This window comes from Chiloscyllium plagiosum, unplaced genomic scaffold (assembly GCF_037043375.1).
Source record: "Chiloscyllium plagiosum isolate Xiang-an unplaced genomic scaffold, Cpla_swu_hap1 HiC_scaffold_43, whole genome shotgun sequence".
NCBI classification, from domain to species: Eukaryota; Metazoa; Chordata; class Chondrichthyes; order Orectolobiformes; family Hemiscylliidae; genus Chiloscyllium; species Chiloscyllium plagiosum.
In genome coordinates this window covers 44,543,037-44,563,095 of record NW_028270181.1, presented here as the reverse complement: position 1 = coordinate 44,563,095, position 20,059 = coordinate 44,543,037, and positions in this window count along the sequence as shown.

The window sequence follows — 20,059 nt, the reverse complement described above, 5'->3', positions numbered from 1 at the left end:
AACACTCACACTGTTGTGTGTGTGTCTCTGTGTGCGTCTGTGTGTGTGTCTGTGTGTGTGTGTGTGTGTGTCTGTGCTGGCATTTTACCACTCACAATGTTTACTTGAAATCTTTGCTTACAGACATAACAGATAAACATGTTCCCTTTATGTCCAAATTAATTAAGTGACTCTTTTGGATCTATATATCATGTTTGATTTGACTCACTCATCTTCAATTCTTTCAGTCTATTTCTCTGTGAAATGATTTTCAAATATTATCGTGGTGCATACAGAGTAAAATCTCAGAACAAACAAATCCAATTTCATAAAGATATCCTCCCTCTATTCTACACCTCCTCCCAAACAAATGATCCAATCATATCAAAAGATGCAAAAAGCACAATCAAAAGCAAAAAGGAATGTTCCTGAATAAATCAATATCTCTGAGACATTGTGTGTCCTGAGGTGCAAACCTGTTGTGGGATGTACCTCACCAACTGGTGAACAGCACAGTCCCCTATCCAGAAGGATGTTACACAAGAGATGATCCCCTTTGCTGCTGCTGTACATCAATGGGGAAGAAAGGGAATGGGGAAGGTTGTTGGCAATCAAGAGAGCTGTTTTGTCCCACATGTTGATGACCTTCTTGTGTTGTTGAAGCAGCATTCAACCAGGCAAGTGGAGAGGATTCTGTATCACACCTGACTTACGCCTTGGAAGGTGGGCAGGCAGGAGGGGAGTTGAGCGCTGTAAGACTTTTTGCCTCTGCGCTGATCTTGTATCAATTGCATGGTTAGTCCTGTTCAGTTTCTGGTCAAGATTACACCCCTGGAATGCTGCTCATGGAGGATTCAACAATGATATTGCTGTAGAATGTCAACAAGAGATACTCGGATATTCTCTTGTTGATGATGGTCTTTGCCAGGCTCGGATGTGATACGGCTGTTACTTACCATTTGTACAGATTTTAGATGCTGGCCAGGTCTTGCTGGATATGGATGTGCGTTTTATTAGCTACGGTGAGGTTCAGGTTGTAAGATTGTTCTCAATGAGAACAAGCCTACCAGCTCAGTGAGCAAACTTACAACCTGAACATATGGATATGCGCTCCATCAGTATCGGAGCAGTTGAAAATGATGCTGAATATTGTCGAATTGTCTACCAACAATCCTGCTGCTGAAGGGAAAGTGATTGACAAAGCAGCTGAAGATGGTTGACCCTGAGACTCCACCCTGAGGAATTCCCCTCGAACTAACAAGGCCTGGTTTCTCAAGGCCCACCTACTTCACAAGTGGGACATGACACGTCTGGACAGGTTGGTTAAAAATGTCACCTGCAGAAAACTCCAGGTATTCAAGTAGACCGCTGTTTGTTTCAAAGATCACCTGAAGGTGAAGCTGTTATAAAGCTATCGCCCAGGACACTGCACCACCCGGGCAATGGATTCTGAAGAAGATGCACACAGGACTGGAATGGTTCACTCTGTTTCTCTGCCAGACCTGCTGACTTCCCCCAGCACTTTCTGATTTGATTTGGATGTGAGCATAAGAGGTACAGTAAGTAAGATTGCAGATGACACCAAAATTGGAGGTGTAGTGGACAGCGAAGAAGGTTACGTCAGATTACAACAGATCTTGACCAGATGGGCCAATGGGCTGAGAAATGGCAGATGGAGTTTAATTCGGATAAATGCAAGGTTCTGGATTTTGGGAAAGCAAATCTTAGCAGGACTTATACACTTAATAGTAAGGTCCAAGGGAGTGTTGATGAACAAAGAGACCTTGGAGTGCAGGTTCATAGCTCCTTGAAAGTGGATTCGCAGGTCAATAGGATAGTGAAGAAGGCGTTTGGTATGCTTTCCTTTATTGGTCAGAGTATTGAGCACAGGAGTTGGGAGGTCATGTTGCGGCTGTACATGACATCAGTTAGGCCACTGTTGGAATATTGTCTGCAATTCTAGTCTCCTTCCTATCGGAAAGATGTTGTGAAACTTGAAAGGGTTCAGAAAAGATTTACAAGGATGTTGCCAGGGCTGGAGCATTTGAGCGACAGGAAGAAGCTGAACAGTCTGGGGCTGTTTTCCCTGGAGTGACGGAGATTGAGGGGTGACCTTATAGAGATTTGCAAAATCATTGATTCGATTAGATTTGATTAGATTACTTACAGTGTGGAAACAGGCCCTTCAGCCCAACAAGTCCACACTGACCCGCCGAAGCGCAACCCACCCATACCCCTACATTTACCCCTTACCTAACACTACAGGCAATTTGAGGAGAAAGTGAGGTCTGCAGATGCTGGAGATCAGAGATGGAAATGTGTTGCTGGAAAAGCGCAGCAGGTCAGGCAGCATCTAGGGAACAGGAGAATCGACGTTTCGGGCATTAGCCCTTCTTCAGGAAGTACAGGCAATTTGGCATGGCCAATTCACCTGACCTGCACATCTTTGGACTGTGGGAGGAAACCGGAGCAGCCGGAGGAAACCCACGCAGACACAGGGAGAATGTGCAAACTCCACACAGTCAGTTGCCTGAGTCGGGAATTGAACCCGGGTCTCTGGCGCTGTGAGGTAGCAGTGCTAACCACTGCGCCACCGTGCCGCCCATTAGGGGTATGGAAAGGATAAATAGACAAAGTCTTTTCCCTGGGGTGGGGGAGTCCAGAACGAGAGGGCAGAGGTTTAGGGTGAGAGGGGAAAGATATGAAAGAGACCGAAGGGGCAACATTTGCACGCACAGAGTGGTACAGGAAGTGGTGGAGGCTGGTACAATTGAAGCATTTAAAAGACATTTGGATGGGTATATGAATAGGAAGGGTTTGGAGAGATATGGGCCGGGCGCTGGCGGGTGGGACTGGATTGGGTTGGGATATCTGGTCGGTATGGACGGGTTGGACCGAAGGCTCTGTATCCAGGCTGTACATCTCTATGATTCTCGTCTCAGGTTTTCTGCATCTGCATGAATCACCCTCAGGCCCCGCCCCGTGACGTCACGTATCCCTCTGCGCATGCGTCCTCATTCCCGGCCAAGATGGCGGCTGTTCGCCTCGGAAATGCAAACCATTTACCCACAAGTTATTTTTCAAGGTGCTCGCTTCTCTCTGGAAGGGTTTATTCTCGGTCTGAATCCCTCTGTCCAGCTCCTGCAGCCTTACCGTCTGGAAAAGCGCGTCTCTTCCCATTTCCCACGGAGACAAACCCGGCACTGCGGCTGCGCCGCCCTCGCCTGTAGTGAGTATAGAGGGTATTCACCACCGCGGGGAATGCTGGGTAGGTACTCCGCCATTGAGGAGATTAACACAGAAGGTTAATTCTGTTCATTAATAATTTTCTCTTTCCTGTATTCCAATCTTCTGCTATCCAAATAATCTTTGGAAGAACAAAATTAGCATCTAACAAATCTCTCAAATCATCTCTACAACATAACCTTGTCATTAAAATACTAGATCTTTCAAATCATTTTGTAAATTCCTGTCCTGAACAGATGGTGTTAGATTTTGGAAACTCCTTTAACAGGTGGATGTTTAACACTCAAGCCAAGAGATACATTTGTTTATTCTGAATGTCTCTCAACATGTTTCTTTTGTCATCTCATTTTACAGAGTAGTGGAATTAATGAAAACTGAAGCATTTCTCTGATGCCAGTTCTGTGCTAACTTCTCAGCTACAAGCTCCAGCCAGAGAGTTTACATTGAAGTACAATGACACTGATTCAGAGGTGAATATTTTTGAGCATTCATCTATAATTCAATAGTTAACTTGTTTTGCTGTGATTCATTGGTTCGGCCCTGGTATGATCCCTTTACTGTGGATCTGAATCCCTGTCCTCCATGACAATCTCTTTGCCATTGTCCAACCTGCGCTACCTTTAATAATGAGTATTTTAAATTTCTGTGACAGTTTACTGTTATTTCTTCCAGTCATATTCAAATGAGGGTTTCATCATTGCAGGTGCCTGAGGTATGTGCTGTCAATTTATTCCACTCATATATGTGGCCTCCCTCACAAACATCATTCAGACTCACTTTATGCTCCCTCTGACACACACTATTCCTTTCCCTGCTCGTAACACCCAGCCTCCTCCACAGGCTTTCAAATTCTTCTGTCTGTACAGCCCTCCCTATGTATTTCACCTAGGGTGAACATCAAAGCCGTCCCGATCTGTTTTAACTCCTCCAGCCACTCCATCTCTCCCTATCACTGTCACCTCTTCCGCACACTCCAACCCTCCCTATCACTGTCACCTCCTCCACACACTCCAACCCTCCCTATCACAGTCACTTCCTCCACACACTCCATCCCTTCCTATCACAGTCACTTCCTCCACACACTCCATCCCTCCCTATCACTGTCACTTCCTCCATACACTCCATCCCTCCCTATCACTGTCACCTACTCCAACATTCCCTATCACTGTCACCTCCTCCAAACACTCCAACCCTCCCTAGCACTGTCACTTCCTCCACACACTCCAACCATCCCTATCACTGTCACCTCCTCCACACACTCCAACTCTCCCTATCACTGTCACCTCCTCCAAACACTCCAACTCTCCCTATCACTGTCACCTCCTCCAAACACTCCAACCCTCCCTATCACTGTCACCTCCTCCACACACTCCATCCCTCCCTTTCACTGTCACCTCCTCGAATCACTCCAACCCTCCCTATCACAATCACCTTCTCCAACCACTCCATCAGTCCCTATCACTGTCAACTCCTCCAGTAACATCAACCCTCCCTCTCACAGTCACCTCATCCAGACACTCCAACCCTCCCTATCACTGTCACCTCCTCCAAACACTCCATCCCTCCCTATCACTGTCACTTCCTCCACACACTCCATCCCTCCCTATCACTGTCACCTCCTCCACACACTCCATCCCTCCCTATCACTGTCACCTCCTCCAAACACTCCAACCCTCCCTATCACTGTCACCTCCTCCACACACTCCATCCCTCCCTATCACTGTCACCTCCTCCACACACTCCATCCCTCCCTCTCACAGTCACCTCCTCCGGACACTCCAACCCTTCCTATCACTGTCACGTCCTCCAAACACTCCAACCCTCCCTATCACTGTCACCTCCTCCGCACACTCCATCCCTCCCTATCACTGTCACCTCCTCCACACACTCCAACCCTCCCTATCACTGTCACCTCCTCCGCACACTCCATCCCTCCCTATCACTGTCACCTCCTCCGCACACTCCATTCCTCCCTATCACTGTCACTTCCTCCAAACACTCCAACCCTCCCTATCGCTGTCACCTCCTCCAAACACTCCAACCCTCCCTATCGCTGTCACCTCCTCCACATACTCCAACCCTCCCTATCACTGTCACCTCCTCCACACACTCCAACCCTCCCTATCACTGTCACCTCCTCCACACACTCCATCCCTCCCTATCACTGTCACCTCCTCCACACACTCCATCCCTCCCTATCACTGTCACCTCCTCCACACACTCCAACCCTCCCTATCGCTGTCACCTCCTCCACACACTCCAACCCTCCCTATCACTGTCACCTCCTCCACACACTCCAACCCTCCCTATCACTGTCACCTCCTCCACACACTCCATCCCTCCCTATCACTGTCACCTCCTCCACACACTCCATCCCTCCCTATCACTGTCACCTCCTCCAAACACTCCAACACTCCCTATCACTGTCACCTCCTCCAAACACTCCATCCCTCCCTATCACTGCCACCTCCTCCACACACTCCAACCCTCCCTATCACTGTCACCTCCTCCACACACTCCATCCCTCCCTATCACTGTCACCTCCTCCACACACTCCATCCCTCCCTATCACTGTCACCTCCTCCAAACACTCCAACACTCCCTATCACTGTCACCTCCTCCAAACACTCCATCCCTCCCTATCACTGCCACCTCCTCCACACACTCCATCCCTCCCTATCACTGCCACCTCCTCCACACACTCCATCCCTCCCTCTCACAGTCACCTCCTCCGGACACTCCAACCCTTCCTGTCACTGTCACGTCCTCCAAACACTCCAACCCTCCCTATCGCTGTCACCTCCTCCAGTCACTCCAACCCTCCCTATCGCTGTCACCTCCTCCAGTCACTCCAACCCTCCCTATCCCTATTCTCCAAACATGCCAACCCTCCCTATCATTGTCACCTCCTCTGGACACTCCAACCCTCCCTATCATTGTCACCTCCTCTGGACACTCCAACCCTCCCTATCACTGTCACCTCCTCCAAACAGACCATCCCTCCCTATCACTGTCACCTCCTCCAAACAGACCATCCCTCCCTATCACTGTCACCTCCTCCAAACAGACCATCCCTCCCTATCACTGTCACCTCCTCCAAACAGACCATCCCTCCCTATCACTGTCATCTCCTCCAAACAGACCATCCCTCCCAATCACTGTCACCTCCTCCAAACAGACCATCCCTCCCTATCACTGTCATCTCCTCCAAACACTCCATCCCTCCCTATCGCTGTCACCTTCTCCAGTCACTCTAAACCGCCTCCTCCCACCCTAATCGCTCCCCCCTTCCTCCCCCCCGTCTCCTTCCCCCCCGTCTCCTTCCCCCCCGTCTCCTTCTCCCCTTCTCCTTCCCCCCCGTCTCCTTCCCCCCCCACCGTCTCCTTCCTCCCCCGTCTCCTTCCCCCCCGTCTCCTTCCCCCCCCCGTCTCCTCCTCCCCTTCTCCTTCCCCCCCGTCTCCTTCCCCCCCCACCGTCTCCTTCCCCCCCCGTCTCCTTCCCCCCCCGTCTCCTTCCCCCCCCGTCTCCTTCCCCCCCCGTCTCCTTCTCCCCCCGTCTCCTTCTCCCCCCGTCTCCTTCCCCCCTTCTCCCCCAGTCGCCTTCCCCCCCGGTCGCCTTCCCCTCCGTTGCCTTCCCCCCCCTCCGTTGCCTTCCCCCCCCTCCGTTGCCTTCCCCCCCCTCCGTTGCCTTCCCCCCCCGTTGCCTTCCCCCCCCGTTGCCTTCCCCCCCCCGTTGCCTTCCCCCCCGTTGCCTTCCCCCCCGTCGCCTTCCCCTCCCGTCGCCTTCCCCCCCAGTCGCCTTCCCCCCCCGTCGCCTTCTCCCCCCCGTCGCCTTCCCCCCCCGTCGCCTTCCCCCCCCGTCGCCTTCCCCCCCCGTCTCCTTCTCCCCCCCGTCTCCTTCTCCCCCCCGTCTCCTTCTCCCCCCCCGTCTCCTTCTCCCCCCCGTCGCCTTCTCCCCCGTCGCCTTCTGCCCCCGTCGCCTTCTGCCCCCGTCGCCTTCTCCCCCCCGTCTCCTTCTCCCCCCCGTCTCCTTCTCCCCCGTCTCCTTCTCCCCCCCGTCTCCTTCTCCCCCCCGTCTCCTTCTCCCCCGTCTCCTTCTCCCCCCCGTCTCCTTCTCCCCCGTCTCCTTCTCCCCCCGTCGCCTTCTCCCCCCGTCGCCTTCTCCCCCCGTCGCCTTCTCCCCCCGTCGCCTTCTCCCCCCGTCGCCTTCTCCCCCCGTCGCCTTCTCCCCCCGTCGCCTTCTCCCCCCGTCGCCTTCTCCCCCCGTCGCCTTCTCCCCCCGTCGCCTTCTCCCCCCGTCGCCTTCTCCCCCCGTCGCCTTCTCCCCCCGTCGCCTTCTCCCCCCGTCGCCTTCTCCCCCCGTCGCCTTCTCCCCCCGTCGCCTTTTCCCCCCGTCGCCTTTTCCCCCCGTCGCCTTTTCCCCCCGTCGCCTTCCCCCCCCCGTCGCCTTCCCCCCCCCGTCGCCTTCCCCCCTCCCGTCGCCCTCCCCCCCCGTCGCCTTCTCCCCCCCCCGTCGCCTTCTCCCCCCGTCGCCTTCTCCCCCCCATCGCCTTCTCCCCCCCGTCGCCTTCCCCCCCCCGTCGCCTTCCCCCCTCCCCCCCCCCCCGTCGCCTTCTCCCCCCCCCGTCGCCTTCTCCCCCCCCCGTCGCTTTCTCCCCCCCGTCGCCTTCTCCCCGTCGCCTTCCCCCCCCCCGTCGCCTTCTCCCCCGTCTCCTTCCCCCCCCCGTCTCCTTCCCCGCCCGTCTCCTTCCCCGCCCATCGCCTTCTCCCCCCCGTCACCTTCTCCCCCCGTCACCTTCTCGCCACCGGTCCCCATCTGCCCCGGTCCTCGCCTGTCGCCACCGGGCACCATCCATCACCATCAGTCCCCAACTATCACCACCGGACTCCACCTGTCGCCACCGGTCCCCATCTGTCGCCACCAGGCCCAACCAGGCCCCATCTGTCGTCACCAGGTCCCACCACGACCCACCTGTCTCCACCAGGTCCCACCGGTCCCCACCAATGGCAACCAGGCCCCACCTGTGTCCACCAGACCCCATCCGTCGCCACCGGTCCCCCACTGTTGCCAGCAGTCCCCATCTATGTCCACCAGTCCCCACCAGTCCCCATCTATCGCTACCAGGTCCCATCTGTCACGACCAGGCCCAACCTGGCCCCATCTGTCACCACCAGGCCCCATCTGTCTCCACCAGTCGCCACCAAGAGCCATCTCCCGCAACAGGCCCCGTCTGACGCCACCGGGCCCCGTCCGACGCCACCGGGCCCCGTCCGACGCCACCGGGCCCCGTCCGACGCCACCGAGCCCCGTCCGACGCCACCGGGCCCCGTCCGACGCCACCGGGCCCCGTCCGACGCCACCGGGCCCCGTCCGTCGCCACCGGGCCCCGTCCGTCGCCACCAGGACCCATCTGCCACCAGTCCCCATCTGTCGCCAACGGTCCCCATCTGTCGCCACCGGTCCCCATCAGTCCCCAACTATCACCACCGGTACTCATCTGTCTCCACCGGTCCCCATCTGTTGCCACCAGGCCCAACCAGGCCCCATCTGTCACCACCAGGACCCATCTGTCGCTACCAGGACCCACCTGTCTCCACCGGGTCCCACCAGGTCCCACCTGTCGTCACCAGGCCCTACCTGTCGCCACTGTCTCCACCGGTCCCCATCCATCGCCAGCAGTCCTCATCCGTCGCCAGCAGTCCTCATCCGTCGCCACCGGGCCCCATCCGTCGCCACCAGACCCCATCAGTCCTCAACTATCACCACCGGGCCCCATCTGCCTCCACCGGGCCCCATCTGCCTCCACCAGGCCCCATCTGCCTCCACCGGGCCCCATCTGCCTCCACCGGTACCCATCTGTCTCCACCGGGCCCCATCCGTCGCCACCGGGCCCCATCCGTCGCCACCGGGCCACATCCGTCGCCACCAGGCCCCATCAGTCCTCAACTATCACCACCGGGCCCCATCTGTCTCCACTAGTACCCATCTGTCTCCACTGGGCCCCAACTGTCTCCACCGGGCCCCATCCGTCGCCACCAGGCCCAACCAGGACCCATCTTTCGCCACCAGGACACACCTGTCTCCACCGGGTCCCACCAGGCCGCATCCATCACCACCAGGTCCCATCAGTCACCACCGATCCTCATCAGTCGCCACCGGTCCCCGTCTGTCGCCACCGGTCCCCGTCTGTCGCCACCGGTCCCCATCTGTCGCCACCAGGCCCCATCAGTCCTCAAGAATCACCACCAGGACCCATCTGTCGCCACCGGACCCCATCTGTCGCCACCAGGCCCCATCTGTCGCCAACCGGACCCACCTGTATCCACTGAGTGCCACCAGGCCCCACCTGTCCCCATCCATCGCCAGCAGTCGCCATCCTTCGCCAGCAGTCCCCATCCGTCACCACCGGTCCCCATCTGTCGCCACCAGGACCCATCTGTCACCACCAGGCCCCATCAGTCCCCAACTATCACCACCGATACCCATCTGTCTCCACCGGGCCCCATCTGTCGCAACCAGGCCCAACAAGGCCCCATCTGTCACCACCAGGACCCATCTGTCACCACCAGACCCATCTGTCGCCACTCGGCCCAACCACGCCCCATCTGTCACCACCGGTCCCCATCTGTCGCCACCGGTCTGCATCTGTCGCCACTGGTCCATGCCTGTCGCCATCAGTCCACAACTATTACCACCGGTACCCATCTGTCTCCACCGATCCCCATCCGTCGCCACCGGGCCCCATCCGTCGCCACCGGGCCCTATCCGTCGCCACCGGGCCCCATCCGTCACCACCAGGCCCCATCTGTCGCCACCAGGTCCCACCTGTTGTCATCAGGCCCCACCAGTCCCCACCTGTCTCCACCAGTCCCCACCTGTCTCCACCAGTCCCCACCTGTCTCCAGCAGTCCCCACCTGTCGCCACTGTCTCCAGCAGTCCCCATCCGTCGCCAGCAGTCCCCATCCGTCGCCAGCAGTCCCCATCCGTCGCCACCGGGCCCCATCCGTCACCACCAGGACCCATCCGTCACCACCGGACCCCATCTGTCACCACCGGTCCCCATCAGTCGCCACCAGACCCATCTGTCGCCACTAGGCCCAACCACGCCCCATCTGTCACCACCGGTCCCCATCTGTCGCCACCAGTCTGCATCTGTCGCCACTGGTCCATGCCTGTCGCCATCAGTCCACAACTATCACCACCGGTACCCATCTGTCTCCATCAGTCGCCACCAGGCCCCATCAGTCGCCACCAGGCCCCATCAGTCGCCACCAGGCCCCATCTGTCGCCACCGGGTCCCACCAGGTCCCACCTGTCGTCATCAGGCCCCAACTGTCTCCACCAGTCCCCACCTGTCTCCACCAGACCCCACCTGTCGCCACTGTCTCCAGCAGTCCCCGTCCGTCACCGGCAGTTCCCGTCCGTCGCCGGCAGTCCCCGTCCGTCGCCGGCAGGCCCCGTCCGTCGCCACCGGGCCCCATCCGTCGCCACCAGGCCCCATCCGTCGCCACCAGGCCCCATCTGTCGTCACCGGGTCCCACCAGGTCCCACCTGTTGTCATCAGGCCCCACCAGATCCCACCTGTCTCCACCAGTCCCCACCTGTCGCCACTGTCTCCAGCAGTCCCTATCCGTCGCCAGCAGTCCCCATCCGTCGCCAGCAGTCCCCATCCGTCGCCAGCAGTCCCCATCCGTCGCCACTGGGTCCCGTCCGTCGCCACCGGGTCCCGTCCGTCGCCACCGGGCCCCGTCCGTCGCCACCGGGCCCCGTCCGTCGCCACCGGGCCCCGTCCGTCGCCTCCGGGCCCAGTCCGTCGCCACCAGGCCCCATCCGTCACCACCAGGCCCCATCAGTCCCCAACTATCACCACCGATACCCATCTGTCTCCACCGGGCCCCATCTGTCGCCACCAGGCCCCATCTGTCGCAACCAGTCCCAACAAGGCCCCATCCATCACCACCAGGACCCATCCATCACTCCCAGACCCCATCTGTCACCACCGGTCCCCATCAGTCGCCACCAGACCCATCTGTCGCCACTAGGCCCAACCACGCCCCATCTGTCACCACCGGTCGCCATCTGTCGCCACCGGTCTGCATCTGTCGCCACTGGTCCATGCCTGTCGCCATCAGTCCACAACTATCACCACCGGTACTCATCTGTCTCCACCGGTCCCCATCTGTTGCCACCAGGCCCAACCAGGCCCCATCTGTCACCACCAGGACCCACCTGTCTCCACCGGGTCCCACCAGGTCCCACCTGTCGTCACCAGGCCCCATCTGTCTCCACCAGTCCCCACCTGTCGCCACTGTCTCCACCGGTCCTCATCCATCGCCAGCAGTCCTCATCCGTCGCCAGCAGTCCTCATCCATCGCCACCGGGCCCCATCCATCGCCACCAGACCCCATCAGTCCTCAACTATCACCACCGTGCCCCATCTGTCTCCACCGGTATCCCATCCGTCGCAACCGGGCCTCATCCGTCGCCACCGGGTGTTTTAAAAAATTCTCAAGGTCAGGTTCGTAGGAGAGTAGTCTGACACAGAACAAACGACCAAGAGGCGAGACTGCTAGAATATGGGCATTTTATTCCCCGCAGTGTCGCACAACGGGTCTGGCTTATACTCACTCTACATGTTACAAAAACTGGGAGCCGTCAGTTCTCGTAGAGCGGTTGCCAACAACCCACGCTCGGCGGTTAAACGTAACCCCGGAGCAGACTCACCGAACTGGAGACTTTTCCAGCTGATATACTCCCTTCCAGATATAAACATTCATGTGAACAGCAGAGCAAGGCTAAAAAACACATTCCATTCTGGTTACATACAGATAAGAAGATTCACACGGGACTAAGCAACACCTCCATTCCGGTTAGATTCACACATGTATTGGGACACAATTTTTAACCGTTTCACCACATTCCACTGCTTGGAATTTTACACCACATTCCACTGCTTGGCCCAATACATGTGTTACATTATGCTTAATTCAGTTCAATTCGTTTCAGTTAATTTCAGTTCAGTCAATTCAGTGTAATTCAATTCAGTTCCGTCCATTTCAATTCAATTTAGCTCAGTTCCATTTTGTTCCGTTCAATTTGATTCACTTCAGTTCCACTCAGTTCAGTTCAGTTCAATCCCATTCAATTCTGTTAACTCCGCTTCAGCCTTTTGGACATGCCCACATCCTCCGCTGTACCCCAGGCAAGGGGTTCTTCGGCAGGACTGGGATCCTTTCTCAAACAAACTGCCACGTACATGCCCACATCCATGCCATCCCGGGACGGTCGGGACCTCCACAGTTTGTTCTTCTGGTTTCTTAGTCGTTTTCCAAAACATTGTTCTGTATCAAAATCTCTCCTCAATTGCGATTGATCCTGCCGACTACGCCAAATGTTTTAAAAAATTCTCAAGGTCAGGTTCGTAGGAGAGTAGTCTGACACAGAACAAACGACCAAGAGGCGAGACTGCTAGAATATGGGCATTTTATTCCCCGCAGTGTCGCACAACGGGTCTGGCTTATACTCACTCTACATGTTACAAAAACTGGGAGCCGTCAGTTCTCGTAGAGCGGTTGCCAACAACCCACGCTCGGCGGTTAAACGTAACCCCGGAGCAGACTCACCGAACTGGAGACTTTTCCAGCTGATATACTCCCTTCCAGATATAAACATTCATGTGAACAGCAGAGCAAGGCTAAAAAACACATTCCATTCTGGTTACATACAGATAAGAAGATTCACACGGGACTAAGCAACACCTCCATTCCGGTTAGATTCACACATGTATTGGGACATAATTTTTAACCGTTTCACCACATTCCACTGCTTGGAATTTTACACCACACCGGGCCCCATCCGTCGCCACCGGGCCCCATCCGTCGCCACCGGGCCCCATCCGTCGCCACCGGGCCCCATCCGTCGCCACCGGGCCCCATCCGTCGCCACCAGGCCCCATCAGTCCTCAACTATCACCACCGGGCCCCATCTGTCTCCACTAGTACCCATCTGTCTCCACCGGGCCCCAACTGTCTCCACCGGGCCCCATCTGTCGCCACCAGGCCCAACCAGGACCCATCTTTCGCCACCAGGCCTCATCCATCACCACCAGGTCCCATCAGTCGCCACCGGTCCCCGTCTGTCGCCACCGGTCCCCGTCTGTCGCCACCGGTCCCCGTCTGTCGCCATAGGTCACCATTTGTCGCCACCATGCCCCATCTGTCTCCACCGGGCCCCATCCGTCGCCACCAGGCCCCATCAGTCGCCACCAGGCCCAACCACGACCCACCTGTCACCACCACGACCCATCTGTCTCTACCGGGTCCCACCGGTCCCCATCTGTCGCCACCAGACCCCATCAGTCCCCAACTATCACCACCAGGCCCCACCTGTTGCCACCAGTTGCCAACTATCACATCCAGTCCCCATCTGTCGCCACCGGTCCCCATCTGCCCCGGTCCCCACCTGTCGCCATCCGTCGCCACCGGTCCCCATCCGTCGCCACCGGTCGCCATCCGTTGCCAGCAGCCCCCATCTGTCTCCACCAGTCCCCATCTTGTCACGACCAAGTCCAACCAGGCCCCGTTGGTCGCCACCGGGCCCCATCCATCGGCACCGGTCCTCATCAGTCCCCACCGGGCCCCACCTGTCGCCACCGGGTCCCACCAGTCGCCACCACGACCCATCCGTCGCCACCGGGCCCCATCCGTCGCCACCTGGCCCCATCCGTCGCCACCAGTCCCCACCTGCCACCGGTCCTCGCCTGTCGCCACCAGGCCTCATCAGTCCCCACCTTTCGCCACCAGGCCCAACCAGACGCCACCAGGACCCACCTGTTGCCACCAGGTCCCATCAGGCGCCATCAGGCGCCACCAGGCCCAACCAGGGCACAGCTGTGTCCACCAGACCCAACTATCGCCACCGGTCCCCATCCGTCACCACCGGTCCCCACCAGTCCCTACCGGGCCCCATCTGTCACCACCAGGCCCCATCTGTCACGACCAGTTCCAACCAGGCCCCACCTGTCATCAACAGTCGTCTCCTGTCGCCACCAGGCCCTGTCCATCGCCACCATGGCCCACCTGTCTCCACCAGTCCCCACCAGGCCCCACCAGGCCCCGTCCATCGCCACCATGGCCCACCTGTCTCCACCAGTCGCCACCAGGCCCCGTCCGTCGCCACCAGGCCCCGTCCGTCGCCACCAGGCCCCGTCCGTCGCCACCTGGCCCCGTCCGTCGCCACCTGGCCCCGTCCGTCGCCACCAGGCCCCGTCCGTCGCCACCAGGCCCCGTCCGTCGCCACCAGTCCCCGTCCGTCGCCACCAGTCCCCGTCTGTCGCCAACGGGCCCCATCCGTCGCCAACGGGCCCCATCCGTCGCCACCAGGCCCCATCTGTCTCCACCAGGCCCCATCTGACGCCACCGGTCCCCATCAGTCGCCACAGGTCACCATTTGTCGCCACCATGCCCCACCTGTCTCCACCAGTCCCCACTGGGCCCCATCCGTCACCACCAGGCCCCATCAGTCGCCAACCGGCCCAACCAGGACCCACCTGTCGCCACTAGGACCCACCTGTCACCACCAGTCCCCAATTATCGCCACCGGTCCCCATCCGTTGCCAGCAGTCCCCATCTGTCTCCACCAGTCCCTACCGGGCCCCATCTGTCACCACCAGGCCCCATCTGTCACAACCAGTTCCAACCATGCCCCACCTGTCATCACCAGTCGTCTCCTGTCGCCACCAGGCCCCGTCGGTCGCCACCTGGCCCCATCCGTCGGCACCAGTCCCCATGAGATGCCACCGGTCTTCATTAGTCGTCATCGGGTCCCCAACGGTCGCCACCTGGCCCCATCAGTCCCCATCTGTCGCCACCGGTCCCCATCTGTCGCCAACATCCCCATCTGTCGCCACCGGGCCCCATCTGTTGCCACCAGGCCCAACCACACTCCATCTGTCACCACCACAACCCACCTGTCGCCACCAGTCCCCAACTATCACCACCAGGCACCACCTGTTGCCACCAGTCGCCAACTATCACATCCAGTCCCCATCTGTCGCCACCGGTCCCCATCTGCCGCGGTCCCCACCTGTCGCCACCGGGCCCCATCTGTCGCCACAAGTCCCCATCAGTCCCCAACTATCACCACCGGTCTCCACCTGTCGCCACCGGTCCCCACATGTCTCCACCGGTCCCCATCTTTCGCCACCAGGCCCCATCTTTCACGGCCAAGTCCAACCAGGCCCCATTTGTCGCCACCAGGCCCCACCTGTCGCCACCAAGAGACATCTGTCTCCACCGGTCCACACCTGTCTCCACCAGGACCCACCTGTCGCCACTGGCCCCCATTTGTCGCCACCATGCCCCACCTGTCTCCACCAGTCCCCACCAGGCCCCATCCCGCCCCACCAGTCCCCATCTGTCGCCACCGGTCCCCATCTGTCGCCACCGGTCCCCATCTGTCGCTACCGGTCCCCATCTGTCTCCACCAGTCCCCACCGGGCCCCATCTGTCGCCACCAGGCCCCATCTTTCACGACCAAGTCCAGCCAGGCCCCATTTGTCGCCACCCGGCCTCACCTGTCGCCACCAAGAGCCATCTGTAGCCACCAGGCCCCGTCCGTCGCCACCAGGCCCCGTCCGTCGCCACCAGGTCCCGTCCATCGCCACCAGGCCCCATCCATCGGCAACGGTCCCCATTAGTCGCCATCGGGTCTCAATCTGTTCCACTAGTCCCCATCAGTCCCCATCTGTCGCCACCGGGCCCCATCTGTCGCCACTGGGCCCCATCTGTCGCTATCAGGTCCAACCACACCCCATCTGTCACCACCAGGACCCACCAGTCACCAACACGACCCATCCGTCACCACCTGTTGCCACCGGTCCCCACCATTCGGCACCAGGCCCCACCTGTCTCCACCGGACCCCATCCGTCGCCACCAGTCCCCATCCGTTGCCACTGGTCCCCAACTGTTGCCAGCAGTCCCCACCTATCTCCACCAGTCCCCACCGGTCCCCATCTATCGGCAGCAGGCCCCATCTGTCACGACCAGGCCCAACCAGGCCCCAACTGTCACCACCTGGCCCCACCAGTCACCGCCAGGCCCCGTCCGTCGCCGCCAGGCCCCGTCTGTCGCCAACAGGCCGCGTCCATCGCCATCAGGTCCCATCCGTCGCCACCAGACCCCATCAGTCCCCACCTGTCTCCACCGGGCCCCACCTGTCTCCACCGGGCCCCACCTGTCGCCACCGGTCCCCACCTGTCGCCACCGGTCCCCACCTGTCGCCACCGGTCCCCATCTGTTGCCAGCAGTCCCCATCTGTCTCCACCAGGCCCCATCTGTCACGACCAGTTCCAACCAGGCCCCATCTGTCGCCTCCAGGCCCCACCTGTCATCAATAGACGTCTCCTGTCGCCACCAGGCCCCACCCGTCGCCACCAGGCCCCGTCCGTCGCCACCTGGCCCCATCCGTCGGCACCGATGCCCATCAGTCGTCATCGGGTCCCCATCTGTCTCCACCAGTCCCCAACTATCACCACCACCAGTCCCCAATCTGTCGCCAACGATCCCCATCTGTTGCTACCGGGCTCCATCTGTCGCAATCGGACCCCATCTGTCACCAGCAGGCCCAACCACATCCCATCTGACACCACCACGACCCACCTGTCGCCACCACGACCCACCAGTCCACCTCTGTCGCCACCAGTCCCCATCAGTCCCCAACTATCACCACCGGTCTCCGCCTGTCGCCACCGGGCCCCATCTTTCGCCACCAGTCCCCACCTGTCGCCACCGGGCCCCACCTGTCGCCACCGGGCCCCACCTGTCGCCACCGGGCCCCACCTGTCTCCACCAGGCCCAACCAGCCCCCACTTGTCGCCACTACGACCTACCTGTCTCCACCGGGTCCCACCAGTCCCCACTGTCGCCACCGGTCCCCACCTGTCTCCACCAGTCCCCATCCGTCGCCACCGGTCCCCATCTGTTGCCAACAGTCCCCATCTGTCTGCACCTGTCCCCCCACCGGGCCCCATCTGTCGCCACCAGGCCACATCTGTCACAACCAAATCCAAACAGGCCCCATCTGTCGCCACCAGGCCCCACCTTTCTCCACCAGGCCCCGTCTGTCCCCGCCAGGCCCCATCCGTCGCCACCAGGCCCCGTCCGTCGCCACCAGGCCCCCTCCGTCACCGCAGGCCCCCTCCGTCGCCACCAGGCACCCTCCGTCTGAACCGGTCCCCATCAGTCGCCATCGGGTCCCCACCTGTCTCCACCAGTCCCCACCGGGCCCCATCTGTCACCACCAGGTCCAACCACGCCCCATCTGTCGCCACCAGGACCCACCAGTCCCCTCCGGTCCCCACCATTCGCCGCCAGGCTCCACCTGTCTCCACCAGTCTCCATCCATCGCCGCCGACCCCATCCGTCGCCACCAGTCCCCGTCCGTCGCCACCGGTCCCCAACTGTTGCCAGCAGTCCCCATCTATCTCCTCCAGTCCCCCCCGTTCCCCATCTATCGCCACCAGGCCCCATCTGTCAGGACCAGGCCCAACCAGGCCCCACCTGTCTCCACCAGTCGCCACCAAGAGCCGTCTGCCGCCAACAAGCCCGTCCATTGCCACCGGTCCCCGTCCGTCGCCACCGGTCCCCGTCCGTCGCCACCGGTCCCCGTCCGACACCAACGGTCCCCGTCCGTCGCCACCGGTGCCTGCCGGTTGCCACCAGTCCCCACTGGTTCCCATCTGTCGCCAAAGGTTCCCATCTGCCTCCGGTCCCCACCTGTCGCCACCAGGACCCACCTGTCTCCACCGGGTTCCACCAGGCCCCACGAATCTCCACCAGGACCCACCTGATGCCATCTGTCTCCACCGGTCTCCACCCGTCGCCACCCGGCCCCGTCCGTCGCCACCCGGCCCCGTCCGTCGCCACCAAGTGTCGCTGGTTACTGATTTGTACTGACCCTAAAAAATTCTAAGATTCACTGGTTACTGATTTCTTATTTTTGGGCATTTTTCTAAGTTTTTCTGGTGACTGATTTCCCACTGTGGGAAATGCGTGAAACTCGGCCTGAACACGGTGGCAGGGTCCGCCCTCGAAGGCGAGACCGTCGGCTGAACTGCCGGGTCAAATCCGGCCGGGCCAGCCGGCCCCGAGCACTCAAAGTCGGTATGAGCTGTCACATTCGCTCCCATCACACTTTGGACCACTTGCCACCGCTCCAATTGCATGAAAGTCGGCCTGAACACGGGGGGCCGGCCCGCTCTCGAAGGCGAGACCTTCCGCAGAACCGCCGGGTCAAACCCGGCTGAACTACCCGGCTTAGAAGTCTCAAAGTCTGTATGAGCAGTCAAGTTCGCTCCCTTCACAGTTTGGACCACTTGCCAACGTTGGAAATGCACGAAATTCGGACTGAACACGGGGCAGCGTCCGCCCTCAAAGGCGAGACCGTCGGCAGAACCGCCGGTCAGCCTGAACACAGGGGCCGGTCCGCTCTCGAAGGCGAGACCATCCGCAGCATCGCCGAGTCAAATCCAGCTGCGCTAACCGACCCGAGCACTCAAAGTCGGTATGAGCAGTCACATTCGCTCCCATCACAATTTTGACCACTTGCCAACGTTGGAAATGCATGAAACTCGGCCTGAACATGGTGGTCGGCCCCCTCTCGAAGGCGAGACCGTCGGCAGATCCGCCGGGTCAAACCCGGCTGAGCTACCCGGCTTTGAAGTCTCAAAGTCGGTGTGAGCAGTCAGGTTCGCTACCATCACAATTTGGACCACTTGCCAACGTTGGAAATGCATGAAAGTCGGCCTGAACACGGGGACCGGTCCGCCCTCGAAGGCGAGACCATCCGCAGAACCGCTGGGTCAAATCCAACCGGGCCAGCCGGCCCCGAGCACTCAAAGTCTGTATGAGCTGTCACATTCGCCCCCATCACAGTTTGGACCACTTGCCAACGTTAGAAATGCATGAAAGTCGGTCAGAACACGGGGGCCGGTCCGCCCTCGAAGGCAAGACCGTTGGCAGAACTGCCGGGTCAAACCCGGCTGAGCTACCCGGCTTAGAAGTCTCAAAGTCGGTATGAGCAGTCAAGTTCGCCCCCATCACAGTTTGGACCACTTGCCAACATTGGAAATGCGTGAAACCCGGACTGAACACGTTGGCCGGTCCGCTCTTGAAGGCGATACCGTCGGTAGAACCGCCGGGTCAAATTTGGCTGCGCTAGCCGGCTCCGAGCACTCAACGTTGGTATGAGCAGTCAAGTTCGCTTCCATCACAGTTTGGACCACTTGCCAATGTTGGAAATGCATGAAATTCGGCCTGAACACGGGGGCCGGTCCGCTCTCGAAGGCGAGTCCATCCGCAGCATCGCCGGGTCAAACCCGGCTGCGCTAGCCGGCCCTGAGCACTCAAAGTCGGTATGAGCAGTCAAGTTCGCTCCCATCACAGTTTGGACCACTTGCCACCGCTCAAAATGCATGAAAGTCGGCCTGAACACGGGGGGCCGGCCCGCTCTCGAAGGCGAGACCTTCCGCAGAACCGCCGGGTCAAACCCGGCTGAACTACCCGGCTTAGACGTCTCAAAGTCTGTATGAGCAGTCAAGTTCGCTCCCATCAAAATTTGGACCACTTGCCAACGTTGGAAATGCATGAAACTCGGCCTGAACGCGGGGGCCGGCCCGCTCTCGAAGTCGAGATCGTCGGCAGAACCGCCGGGTCAAATCCGAACGGGCTACCCAGCCCCGAAGTCTGAAAGTCGGTATGAGCTGTCACATTCACTCCCATCACAGTTGGACCACTTGCCAACCTTGGAAATGCATGAAACTCGGCCTGAACACG